Source organism: Aegilops tauschii, chromosome 6, assembly GCF_002575655.3.
Source record: "Aegilops tauschii subsp. strangulata cultivar AL8/78 chromosome 6, Aet v6.0, whole genome shotgun sequence".
Lineage (NCBI taxonomy): Eukaryota > Viridiplantae > Streptophyta > Magnoliopsida > Poales > Poaceae > Aegilops > Aegilops tauschii.
The window spans coordinates 310167256-310179402 of NC_053040.3; the positions used below are offsets into that span (position 1 = coordinate 310167256).

The following is a 12147-nucleotide window of genomic DNA, read 5'->3' on the forward strand; positions in this document are numbered from 1 at the left end:
CATGTTTTACAAAGCTTATTCTTATTACAACTAAAACATGGGCAACTTTGTTCTTAAACGAGGCACCCAGTAAACCTTGGACTCCACGAAGTTTTGAATTTCTTTGTCATATACGCATCATTTCTTATATTCAGTTCTAATAAACGTCGGTACTAATGTTACATTGAGGTCCTCCCCATAGGGCGACTCGGGCGGCCAGAAACCTAGCCGCCGCCACAAACCACCTCCCCCCCTCCCTCCGCCGCTGCCGGGCTAAGCCCGGGGGCCGACGGCGGTGGCGGGGAATCTCCTCTCTCGCACGTCTCCGGGGCGGGGCGGACCCCAAGGCGTGTCGTGGCGCGACCGATCTGGGATCTGCGGCGCGGCGGATGGCGGCAGGCGGCGGCAGGCCGGCCTGTCCTCGGACGGCGACGGCTTGGCGCGGCGGAGGCCAGGGCTACGGGCGTTGCGGATGGCCCTTCGGGCGGCAGCGGCGGCTGCGATCGACGGCGGCCGGCTTGGCTGCGGTGGCGTGCATGCTGCCTTCAGATCGGCGACGGCGGCGTGGAGGGCATGGTGGTCTCGTCGGCGGCACCTCCGATCAGATCTGTTCTGACCGGTGCAGCCGACGGTGGTGGTCATCTCTTCCGTCAGAGGTGATCGGCCTGAGGCTGGGTGTTCGGATCTCGGGATCCGTCATCTGGCACCAGCTGCGAGTCGGGGAGACGTAGTTGCCGGTGAAAACCGAGCCGACGGCGGGCGATGGCGGCGTTCCACGTCGTTACCTTGATGAAGGCATCGTTAGTGACTACCGTCGACCCACTCATATTGCTCCGGGGAAAACCCTAGGATCTGGTGTTCCAGACCAGACGATGGCGACACTGCGGTGTCGTTTCTCTCTTGGGAGCGTCGTTTTGTGGAGCAACGCTGGAAGTCAGAGGCAGGAGGTGGAGCGGCTTCGTCTTGTACGGAGCTTCGGTGGAGATGTCAAGTCATGCCTGACCGACAGGTGCTACGCTTGGTCATGCCTGGTCGGCAGGTGCTACGCAGACAGATCCTCCAAGGGCTTCAAGCTGTGTCGGCTGGTGGTACGTGGCAGCATGGCGCTGAGGTGTATCAGTGGCGACCGCGACGTGTACAGCTGTTTGCGCGCAGGGAGGAAGTGCCGTTGGGCGCCGTGGTGGCGTCGACGTTAGCTGGACCGAGCAAGATTGATGCATCAGTACAGTTCTGAAGAGGGAGCGGTGGCAGTTGGCGGCGGCGGACTCTGAGAGCACGCCGGACTAGTGTTTGCCCCAGACCCGACAAGTGGCTAGGTTGGGGTCTCAGGTCTTAGATGTTTGGCTTGGCTGCGATGTCTGTTTGGTATTAGGCCCAGGCTATCTGCGCCCCTTCATCAACGGAATAGGTGTAGCGACAGTTTGTTGCTTAGACGGCGGCTTTAGTCTTATTGTTGTATGACTTTGTAAGGTCTTATGAGAATAATTAATAAAGTGACCGTATGCATCGCCTAGATGCAGAGGCCGGGGTCATCCTTCTTTAAAAAAAAAAAAAAGAAGCCACCGTGGCATTCTTCGCCTAATTGAAGACTTCATGGAATAGTGTTTGATTCAGTTTTCTTTTTTTCATTTCAGAAAACATGATTTTGTTTAATAAAAATAAATGCTTTATTAAAAAATAGTGACTGTTTTTTTTGAACATTTTTAAATGCACTTTTTAAATGGAACAACTTTTGGGAATTTTGACCAGTTTTTAAAGTGTGAATATATAAAACTATTTTTACTATGTTGAGTTTTTTTGATATATAAGTTTGTTCTTTGGTGGGGAGTCGTTATTCTTGTATTTTTCATTATTTGGGCTTGGCCCAAAGAAAGCTCTTGACATGGACATTTCACGTACGCAGATAACACTTTGGTGATTCTAAAAAAAAAGATAACACTTTGGTATTAAAAAAAGGAGTGTCTATTACAATCGACTGAAATTTAATTGGCCTTTAATCAGATACTTGTAGAGGAAACTCCTGAACACAAACATACTATAATTCATCATTCGGCTGCCATAAAATCATCATCAACCTGCTGTACAATGATCAACACATTATGAACTAATCACATACTAAATATTTCATCGTCATGAAGCTTCAAATACAGTTTTCTCGACTGAAATTTACAGTCAACTCACTATGATAAACAGTAACTTTAAAAGTGTATCGAGCTTTGATGAATTTTACAGTGTTCGTTTTACTAAAATTCCAGTCAGTAACAACCAGATCACAACAAAGATACTGGAACTTCCGTAAAAATAAGGAGAAACAACCAGTAACAATGTGTGCTTTATGATCAGATAAGAACGAGAAAGAGGATGGAGGAAGAAGGGGACAGAATAGCTACACAATCAGGAAACTACAGTCACACCATGAAGACAAACTGCAGGTCAGTACTCTCGCAATCTCCTCCAAATAGTTCTTCCAGTACAAGAAGATCAACACCTAAGAGCATCATCAAAACATGTCTAGAACACCAATAGTTCAGAAAAATGTAGCACTGTAAATTAAGGTAACTGTATACTGTAAAATCTATACCAGGTCACTGTAAAATACAACAATCACAACCTTTATGGTACTGCTGTAAATTACAGAAGTTATAGGATTGTAAATCTTCGAACAGGGTAGTGTAAATTCAAGCAGGAGGTCACTGTAAATTCAAACAATCAAAAAAATTATAGTGCTGTAAATTATAGAAGCTACAGGACACTAAATCCATCATTAGGTTAGTCATCAATTAACTATAATTTACTACGAAAACAAAAACAAGTAGACTTCTTTGAGTACTACAGTACAGTAAAATCTATCATAGCAATTCAAAAAATTCTAGTAGCTACAGGGCAGTTATTCGATCGTCGTGTATTGTAAATTCATCATGAAGAAACGGTAAAGTAAACACAAACTTTTAGGAGGCACTCTAAACTGGACAGTATTACCTGTTAATCAGAAACAAAACAAAATAAATTTCTAAAGGACGAACAAAATGAACTTCTTCACTGACTTCACTCAACATACATAGACAAACAAATCGGAAAATATATCACTTCACTTGCATGACTTCACCCAACATACATAGACAAACAAGTCAAAAAAAATATAGGGGACAATGAGGTGCTTCACTTGCATGACTTCACCAACATACATGGAAAAACTCTGAACCACAACCCTTAAATTGATTCTTCTACTGCATGTAGGGGCTTGACTCCACCCAACATACAAAGATAGAAGGTCAGCATGTGCATCATTCAAGGCAGCCAAATATTGCAAAGGACATGGAATTTATATACACTGAAGATGAACCTTCTCTCAATGTAAGTAAAAAAGCAACTACTTCTTCACAAGGATACAATTTTGTAAGTACCAAAACATACTTTTATTTGAGCGAAACAATATTGAAAGTACTAAAAATATAAAGGGTCATTATTGAAGGAAAAAATATATTCCTATGCGAATTTCTTGATGAAAAATTTGTAACACAACACCCTTGCTTTACTACCGGCCGCCGACTCCGCCAACCCAAACATCTTACTCCTGCTAGCAACGTCACTGGACATGGTGAGGGTGAAAACTCTGTCACATGCTCAAGGGTTATATGATTGGCATTGCTAGTTGAAGGTTATCTACATGGCTTAAAATCATTATTCTAACCTGAAACAGCAAGATAAACATACCTATATAGGCCTTGGAGAGACTACGTATTGTTGCCAGTGTTTGATGAAGCTTCAGATTAAATTACTATGTATTATATGCTTAATTTTATTAGTGTATGCTTGATTTTCTTACAATCAAGGGAAAATGTAGTAATATAATCTGAAGCTTCATGAAACAGCAGGAGTACTACAAAGCTGAAGGTCCCCTGCCTGTAGAATCTAATGTACAATAAGCAATGCCTTTTTTTGATCTCCTCTTGTACAGAAAATCGTTCCCCAGACTGTACCACCATAGTCAGGAAGCTAGAGTATTTCGCTCTGAAGGACCAAGGTGATTCGATGCACGATCGTCATGCCAATCACCCCTGAGTAATGCTGTTGTGGTGTGTCCGGTATCAGGTTATCTGTTGCAAGAGGTTGCAAGTCCACCGAAGCAGTGGCAGAACCAGTATCTTGGTCCGTCTCAGAATCACCCAACTGAGACAGACGGGCTGACACTGGCCCACACACCAGTTCTCTCCACTCTCTACCACTTCAAGGGCAATTTGGAATTTATCAGCAATTTCAGAAGCACCAAAACTACCAGAATATGAACTCTATGGTACGAGTAAAGCAGAGCTGGAGAATCATGTTTTAGCCCCTTTCTCCGAACTTCAACTCCTAACTGATAGTGACCCGATGCTTGAAATGTAGAATAACAATTTTCAGTCATTATTAGATAAGTTAAGAAGATTGGAGGGCCTCTGTATTTGAGAAATGCACAAAGCCGTAGTAGCCAGTACAAGATTTACAAAGTATCAATGGGAACACGTAGGTTCATAGAATTGTACGAATGTGAAGACATATCGAACTAAAAAACAATTACGAGCAACAGATTCATACTTCGAGCCAAGACAAACAGATTTTTTAAGTGATTGTTTAGTAATTTGAGAAATGACAAGCAATGAGCATGTGAATATCAAGACTACCTCCTAGATTTGATTGTCAGTGTACTCTCCTAGAGGGTCAAGGTTGTTTCTCACAGTTCAATCGAACATTGATGATGGCCAATCTAGAAATCAGATCGTACAACCCAATGGTGCCAATGTCGACAATGTCTACTATTATCTAACCGATAGTAGGACACATGATACAGAAAAGGGCATGCATGAGAGTTGATTTACCACTACATATTCTACCAAAAATACCTGTCTGCATACCTTGGAGTATATCTCACGTGCATCATTATTAAAAAGTTAATGACATGAGCTACTTAGTAATATTCTGTTGTTGATCTGGCAAATCACTGAATCAAACAGTTCATTTGCCCATGAGTTTAGATTTCTGGCAATTTACTCACAAGGGGAAAAAAGGTGCAGCTTCTTTAGAACATGCCAACACAAAAATGTAAATACGTAACAGAAGTGGGCAAGAGGGAAAATAGATGATGGTATTTACATGGAGGTTATGGAGCTGAATTTCTCCCTCTGATGGCCAGTTATTAGATAACCAATCTTCAGACATTGAAAGAGAGGCCTCTGTTATGCTTCTTGTTGGGAAGATTTGCCCTGAAGTAAGAAGGCAGTGAGATTAAAAGTTGGGAACACAACTTGGCACGGGGCTTAATCCATGTTTTGAAATCATTCATCTATCTCTTAAAAAACATCACTTTCTCTATAGACAATGTAAACTAAAACTGATGACAATTATTTTCAGCAGACCAAGAAAGAACAATGGTTTGCCAAGAAATATTAATGAAACTAACAATTACCATTGTACGTTCTAGCATATTAGGAATTTCATTTCATTTACCATGTAGTACAAAACCTAAGTATTGTCCGGAAACATATACGTCAAATAAATATAGTGGAAAGGACCACAACGACATACCTGCAGGAGAGCCACAACTTGAGCAGCAAATTGCAAAAGAACTTAGTTTGCTTGAGGAAATATCACATGTTAAAATCTCCATGGTTCCCTAGATGCATAAACATCATCACCCTGCAGGCAAACATGACTTGCCAAAGCGGATCAGTCTACAACATCCAAACTTACCAATAAATCGAGGAAATGTGAAAACATCAACGCTGTTACGGCAAGCACGACAACCACTTTAGAAATTTGAGCTTTAGTCATGTCGCTGCATATTTGGAACATCATAATGTTATTCCTACTGAACCTTGTGTCAGCCATTTGAATAATTACAACTAAAATGATATGTGACCTTCTATATTCCTTTTGTAAATGTAATATTGTAACGAATTCTATATCTGGCTAAATTGACTACCTAATGTCCATGCTTATATAGCACAAAAAGTGAAGATTAATGTCCACGCTTATACAGCCCACCTTTCCCCATACAAGGATGTACACGATTATTTTGTTTCTGAAAATATTGTTGACAGTGTATACACACAACCTCAAATTCTCAGCTGGGAAAAAACAAACCTAATCATCACTGAACATTGTGCTTCTTTTGCATCACATCTCCATGAAGAATCTGCCACCGTGGTGGATGGGGAACTCCCATGGGGTGCTACATCTGCATCTGCAGCAGAGGATAGGAAGAGAAGGTGAGGTGTAGAGGTGGCAGATCCCGGGCAAGAAAGAAGGAGGGACGAACCTGGGGCCGCCGGAGATGCGCCGGCGAAGCCTTGGCCGAAACCCTAGCCACGGGGGTGGGGTTGCGAGCGGGCGGTAGAGGCCGGAAGCGGAGAATCTGTCCAGAGGGGAGGGAGGCGCGGACCGTGGGGAGCTCGGGAGCGTGCTGTGCGTCGCCGGAGGTCGCCGGAAGTGGCCGGCATGGGTGGTGGCGGCGGCGAGGACTTCGTGGGCGAGAGGGAGAGGAGGCGAGCCCGTGTGTGTGGTCGTGTCTGTTTTTTCTTCTTTGCAAATCTGATCGGACGGTGGGTTGAATCGCACAAACTACAGGTACTCTTTTGCAAGAACGAAACGTTTTCTCTGATAATCACTTAAAAACGGACTGCGGGTTGATTTCTCAGAAATGGGGGGACTTTTTTGCAAAAAGCCTAACGACGGACGACCACAGCCGATCGCTGCTTTATTAGTAGGGAAAGATATATATGATGTACAAGGTGGGCCACGAACCTCAACTATACAAAGAACTAAGAGGCGGACCCAATACACAATATGTAACACATATACTCAACACCCCCCGCAGTCGAAGCGGCACCGTGGCTGACGTAAAGACTGGACCGGAACTCCTCAAATGACGCCGTAGGCAAGCCCTTGGTCATGATATCTGCAAATTGTTGGGAAGTAGGGACGTGTAAAACACGAATATGGCCAAGGGCTACCTGTTCCCGAACAAAATGAATATCCAACTCAATATGCTTGGTCCGTCGATGATGCACCGGGTTAGCGGAGAGGTAGACCGCCGAGACGTTGTCGCAGTAGACCACCATGGCACGGTCAACAGGGCAAAAGAGCTCCTGAAGCAGCTGGCGAAGCCACGAACACTCGGCGACGGCGTTGGCCACCGCACGATACTCAGCCTCGGCACTGGAACGAGAGACCGTAGGCTGCCGCTTGGACGACCACGAGATAAGTGAGGGTCCAATGTAGACACAATAGCCCGAGGTGGAGCGACGAGTGTCAGGGCAGCCCACCCAGTCTGCATCGGAGTAGGCGGTGAGGGCGGTGTCGGCGGAGACGTGAAGCGTGATGCCAAGATCCATAGTGCCACAAACATAGCGGAGAATCTGCTTGACGGCTGTGACGCCCCCGATTCAGTCGTACACTAATCATGCACGCAAACGTGTACGATCAAGATCAGGGACTCACGGGAAGATATCACAACACAACTCTAAAAACATAAATAAGTCATACAAGCATCATAATACAAGCCAAGGGCCTCGAGGGCTCGAATACAAGTGCTCGATCATAGACGAGTCAGCGGAAGCAACAATATCTGAGTACAGACATAAGTTAAACAAGTTTGCCTTAAGAAGGCTAGCACAAACTGGGATACAGATCGAAAGAGGCGCAGGCCTCCTGCCTGGGATCCTCCTAAACTACTCCTGGTCGTCGTCAGCAGCCTGCACGTAGTAGTAGGCAACTCCGGTGTAGTAGGAGTCGTCGTCGACGGTGGCGTCTGGCTCCTGGGCTCCAGCATCTAGTTGCGACAACCGAGAAGAAAGGAAAGGGGGAAAAGAGGGAGAAAAGCAACCGTTAGTACTCATCCAAAGTACTCGCAAGTAAGGATCTACACTACATATGCATGTGTATCTGTGTAAAGGGGCAATATCGGTGGACTAAACTACAGAATGCCAGAATAAGAGGGGGATAGCTAGTCCTGTCGAAGACTACGCTTCTGGCAGCCTCCATCTTGCAGCATGTAGAAGAGAGTAGATGGTAAGTTCACCAAGTAGCATCGCATAGCATAAACCTACCCGACGATCCTCTCCTCGTCGACCTGTGAGAGAGCGATCACCGGGTTGTATCTGGCACTTGGAAGGGTGTGTTTTATTAAGTATCCGGTTCTAGTTGACATAAGGTCAAGGTACAACTCCGGGTCGTCCTTTTACCGAGGGACACGACTATTCGAATAGATAACCTTCCCTGCAGGGGTGCACCACATAACCCAACACGCTCGATCCCATTTGGCCGGACACACTTTCCTGGGTCATGCCCGGCCTCGGAAGATCAACACGTCGCAGCCCTACCTAGGCACAACAGAGAGGTCAGCACGCCGGTCTAAATCCTATGACGCAGGGGTCTGGGCCCATCGCCCATTGCACACCCGCACGTTGCGTACGCGGCCGGAAGCAGACCTAGGCCCCTTAATACAAGCGCGAGTTTACGGTCCAATGCGGCGCGCGCCGCTCAGTCGCTGACGTCACGAAGGCTTCGGCTGATACCACGACGTCGAGTGCCCATAACTTTCCCACGTAGTTGGTTAGTGCGTATAGACCAAATGGCCAGACTCAGATCAAATACCAAGAACTCGTTAAGCGTGTTATTTTTAAGTATCCGCGGACGCCGACCAGGGCCAGGCCCACCTCTCTCCTAGGTGGTCTCAGCCTGCCTTGTCGCTCCGCCACAAAGTAACAGTCGGGGGCCGTCAGGAACCCAGGCCCACCTCTACCGGGATGGAGCCACCTGTCCTTTCAGCCCCCTCATCAGAATCACTTGCGGGTACTCAACGAGCTGACCCGACTTTAGTCACCACATGTGTCATGTATATAAAGTATATAGTATATACCCGTGATCACCTCCCTAGTGATCACGGCCCGATAGTATAGCATGGCAGACGGACAAGAATGTAGGCCCACTGATGGAAAACTAGCATCCTATACTAAGCATTAAGGATTGCATGTAAGGGTAACAACTGTAGCAAAAATGACATGCTATGCAGCAGAATAGGATTAACCGAAAGCAGTAACATGCTACGCTACTCTAATGCAAGGAGTATAGAGAAGGAACAGGCGATATCTGGTGATCAAGGGGGGCTTGCCTGGTTGCTCTGGCAAGAAGGAGGGGTCCTCAACATAGTAGTCGATCGGGGCACCAGCAGCGGCGTCGGTCTCGTAGTCTACCGGAGAGAAGAGGGGGAAGAAACAATGAATACAATGCAAACAGATGCATAATGATGCATGACGAAGCAAACAACGGTGTTAGGTGTGCCCTAACGCGGTAAGAGGTGATACCGGCGAAGGGGGGAAACATCCAGGAAAGTATCCCCGGTGTTTCGCGTTTTCGGACAGATGTACCGGAGGGAGAAAGTTGCGTGTTCGATATGCTAGGGGTGTGTGGCGGATGAACGGGCTGCGTATGCGGATTCGTCTCGTCGTTCTGAGCAACTTTCATGTACAAAGTATTTTCATCCGAGTTACGGATTATTTTATATTAATTTCTAAAGTTTTAATCCATTTTCTAAATTGTTTTAATTCAATTTAAGTAGTAAAAAGCTATGTGTACACAGCAGAAGCCGGCCACAGCCTATGACCTGTGGGGCCAGGGGACCCAGTTGACCAAGTCAACGGTTGACTGGTCAATGGTGTGAATAGGGCGTGTGAGACCCACATGTCATTGTCACAATTTAATTAAAATAGGCTTAAACACCTAAGCTAGTTAATTAGGTCAAATGAAGCAAGGTTAATTAATTAAACTAATTATATTACTAATTAATTAATTCACTTTACTATTTCCTTTTATTTTCCATTTTTGTTTTCCTCTACTCTTTTCCTTTTATCTGATTTACAGGGAGAGGGCCCCACCTGTAAATGGCTCAGGCCACCTCCCTCTTGTGCACGAACGCGCACAGGGAAGGGGCAGGGGTGCGGTGGCCGAACCGGGCTCCGGCGAGGGCATGGTCGAGGCCGGCAGGACGGAGACGTGGGGCGGCGGGCGCGCGCCTGCAGTGGAGCGGCGCCAGGGGTGTTCGGTCGGGAGCAGTAGAGGGTGTGGCCGGGGACGGTCGCGGGAGCAGGGCGCGCGGTCGGCAGCGCGTGCGCGCGGGCGCGTGGCCCGAGGAGTGGCGGGCTGCGCGGGGCAAGCTGCGGGGGGGCGCGCGGTGCGACGCGGTAGGGCGACGGCGGCGCGAGGCTGCAGCAGCTAGGCGCAGCGCGGGCGAGCGGTTGGTGGTGAGCGCGCGCGCGGGCGCGAGGAAGAGAGGAGGGGAAGCTCACGGGGGGATGTAGGGCACGGGGCAACGGTGCGCGGGGAGCGACTTGGGAAGGAGGACGGGGTGGAGCGGAAGCAGGCCGGCGAGGGGGTCCTGGCGGCGATGGACGATCCGGGCGGCGGCGGCGGCGGTCTCCTCCCTCGATCCCGATCCAATCGGGGGAGAGGGGGAGATATTTTGGAGAGGGGGAAGTGTCGGTGGGGTTCGGGGTACGGGAGGAGGGGGGGTTATGGAGTGGGGGTGGACCTTGGCCCAGTTGGGCAGGCCAACTGGGCCGGAGCCCAGTGGGGGGGGTGCTTCCTCTTTGTTATGTTTTTTTTTGTTAGTTTAGTTTTTTCTCTTTTGTATTTTCTTTTCTTTTATTTATTTACTTTTCTGTTTTAAATCATTTTAAATTATTTAGGCATTTTATAAAAATATGTTTACTACACCATATTTATCTATGTAATATTTAGTATAAACCGAACATTTTTATTTTAATGTTTGAAAACTTTTATTATTTACCAAACTTTGAATTTGAATTTTGGACCAGTTTTGATCTAACGATAGATTAGCAGCAGTAACCGTGGTGACGTGGCACCATTAGCGTGGGATCACTGTAGCTTAATTATCCGGGCGTCACAATTCTCCTCCACTACAAGAAATCTCGTCCTGAGATTCAAGAGGGGGACTAATGGGGAAAAGATTTGGTTACGAAATTCTAACGAGTCTTCTCGGCCTAGGTTGCTCTTCTCGAAGAGGTCGATCCATAGCATTGATGTCTTCATTCCTATGCATCAATGCATCATGATGAAATTGTCGTCCTTTCTTCAAGAACTCCATCGTACTTACGAAAGGATAAGGGGGTATTATGGAAGAACGGACCGGTACAATGTTTGCTTATCTAGTAGATAACATCAGGGAAGGTGGCGGGAAGTAACCCTCGAATTGAAACTTAAGACATTATCGAGAGCAAGTAAGAAGGTGCAAAATAGAAGTTTCAAGCGCATAGACAATCGTTCGTTGCCTGATACGAAATGTGACAGGGGTTCAGAGCAATGGGAAAGTATTGCGTCTGGTACCAGAATAGATCACTAGGCAGGTGGCCCGTGAATCACATACGAAGTCAAGCACGAGGAATAACTTCGACAACAGGGTGTATAGGAGAGTCAGGTTTCGATCATGTGGAACAGTGGGTTATGGGCCCACCATGTGGGTTAAAAGTAGGAAGGGCGGTGACGTCTTGTATGACCATGTAGGCAACACATGTCAGCGGATAGCCTGTCAGTTATGTCGGCAACAACGTCGGTACCAAGGGCGAGGGACAAAGAGAACCATCTTCCTGCTCGTTGAACGAGGCAGGCCAATAGGCAAAGTTCTCGTCCATCGATGGCTACCAGAATGTCATCAACAATAGTAACAGGGTCTTGCTGACAGAATTTTACAACGAGGTGTTTACATAAGGAGGAGAATATTACTGCTTAGATCATATAGATCACAAGAAAGGTTAAACCAAACAATGGAAAGGAAAATATGATTATCAGATTAAACAGAACAATGGAAAGGAAAATGTGTTAAAACACATATTTCAGGGGTATTTCCTTCCCAAGGACAAACAGAGCATGATATCCATGACATGATAGAAGTAGAAAACCATTTAGGTAAGGGGAAAGAAATTTCATGACATTACCCATACAACAGTGTTTGGATAATTGAGTAGGAAACATTTAGCATTGGGCTTCAAATGTTCCTGTTGAAAATCGGAGTACCACAGACATGCTTCGAGATAGCATTGACATGGTATTCAAGCAAAGGTCAGACTTTGGGATACACAAAGGATCCATCAGGAACAACTCATAGAATAAGTCTTT

The 12147-nt window shown here is 46.4% G+C and overlaps 1 long non-coding RNA gene across 2 annotated transcripts; it reads right to left on the reverse strand.

Annotated features, from left to right (window-relative positions):
* Window positions 1-2013: 2013 nt before the first annotated feature.
* On the reverse strand, window positions 2014-6749 carry LOC109742997 (uncharacterized). Of its 2 annotated transcripts, XR_002227972.4 has the most exons (4): window positions 6275-6684; window positions 6100-6199; window positions 5542-5652; window positions 2014-5219 (listed from the first exon to the last, which is right to left on the reverse strand). It is a non-coding gene; the product is annotated as an uncharacterized lncRNA (long non-coding RNA). The 2 variants fall into 2 exon arrangements; XR_012187818.1 differs by having other exon boundaries at window positions 5542-6199; window positions 6275-6749.
* Window positions 6750-12147: the final 5398 nt, after the last annotated feature.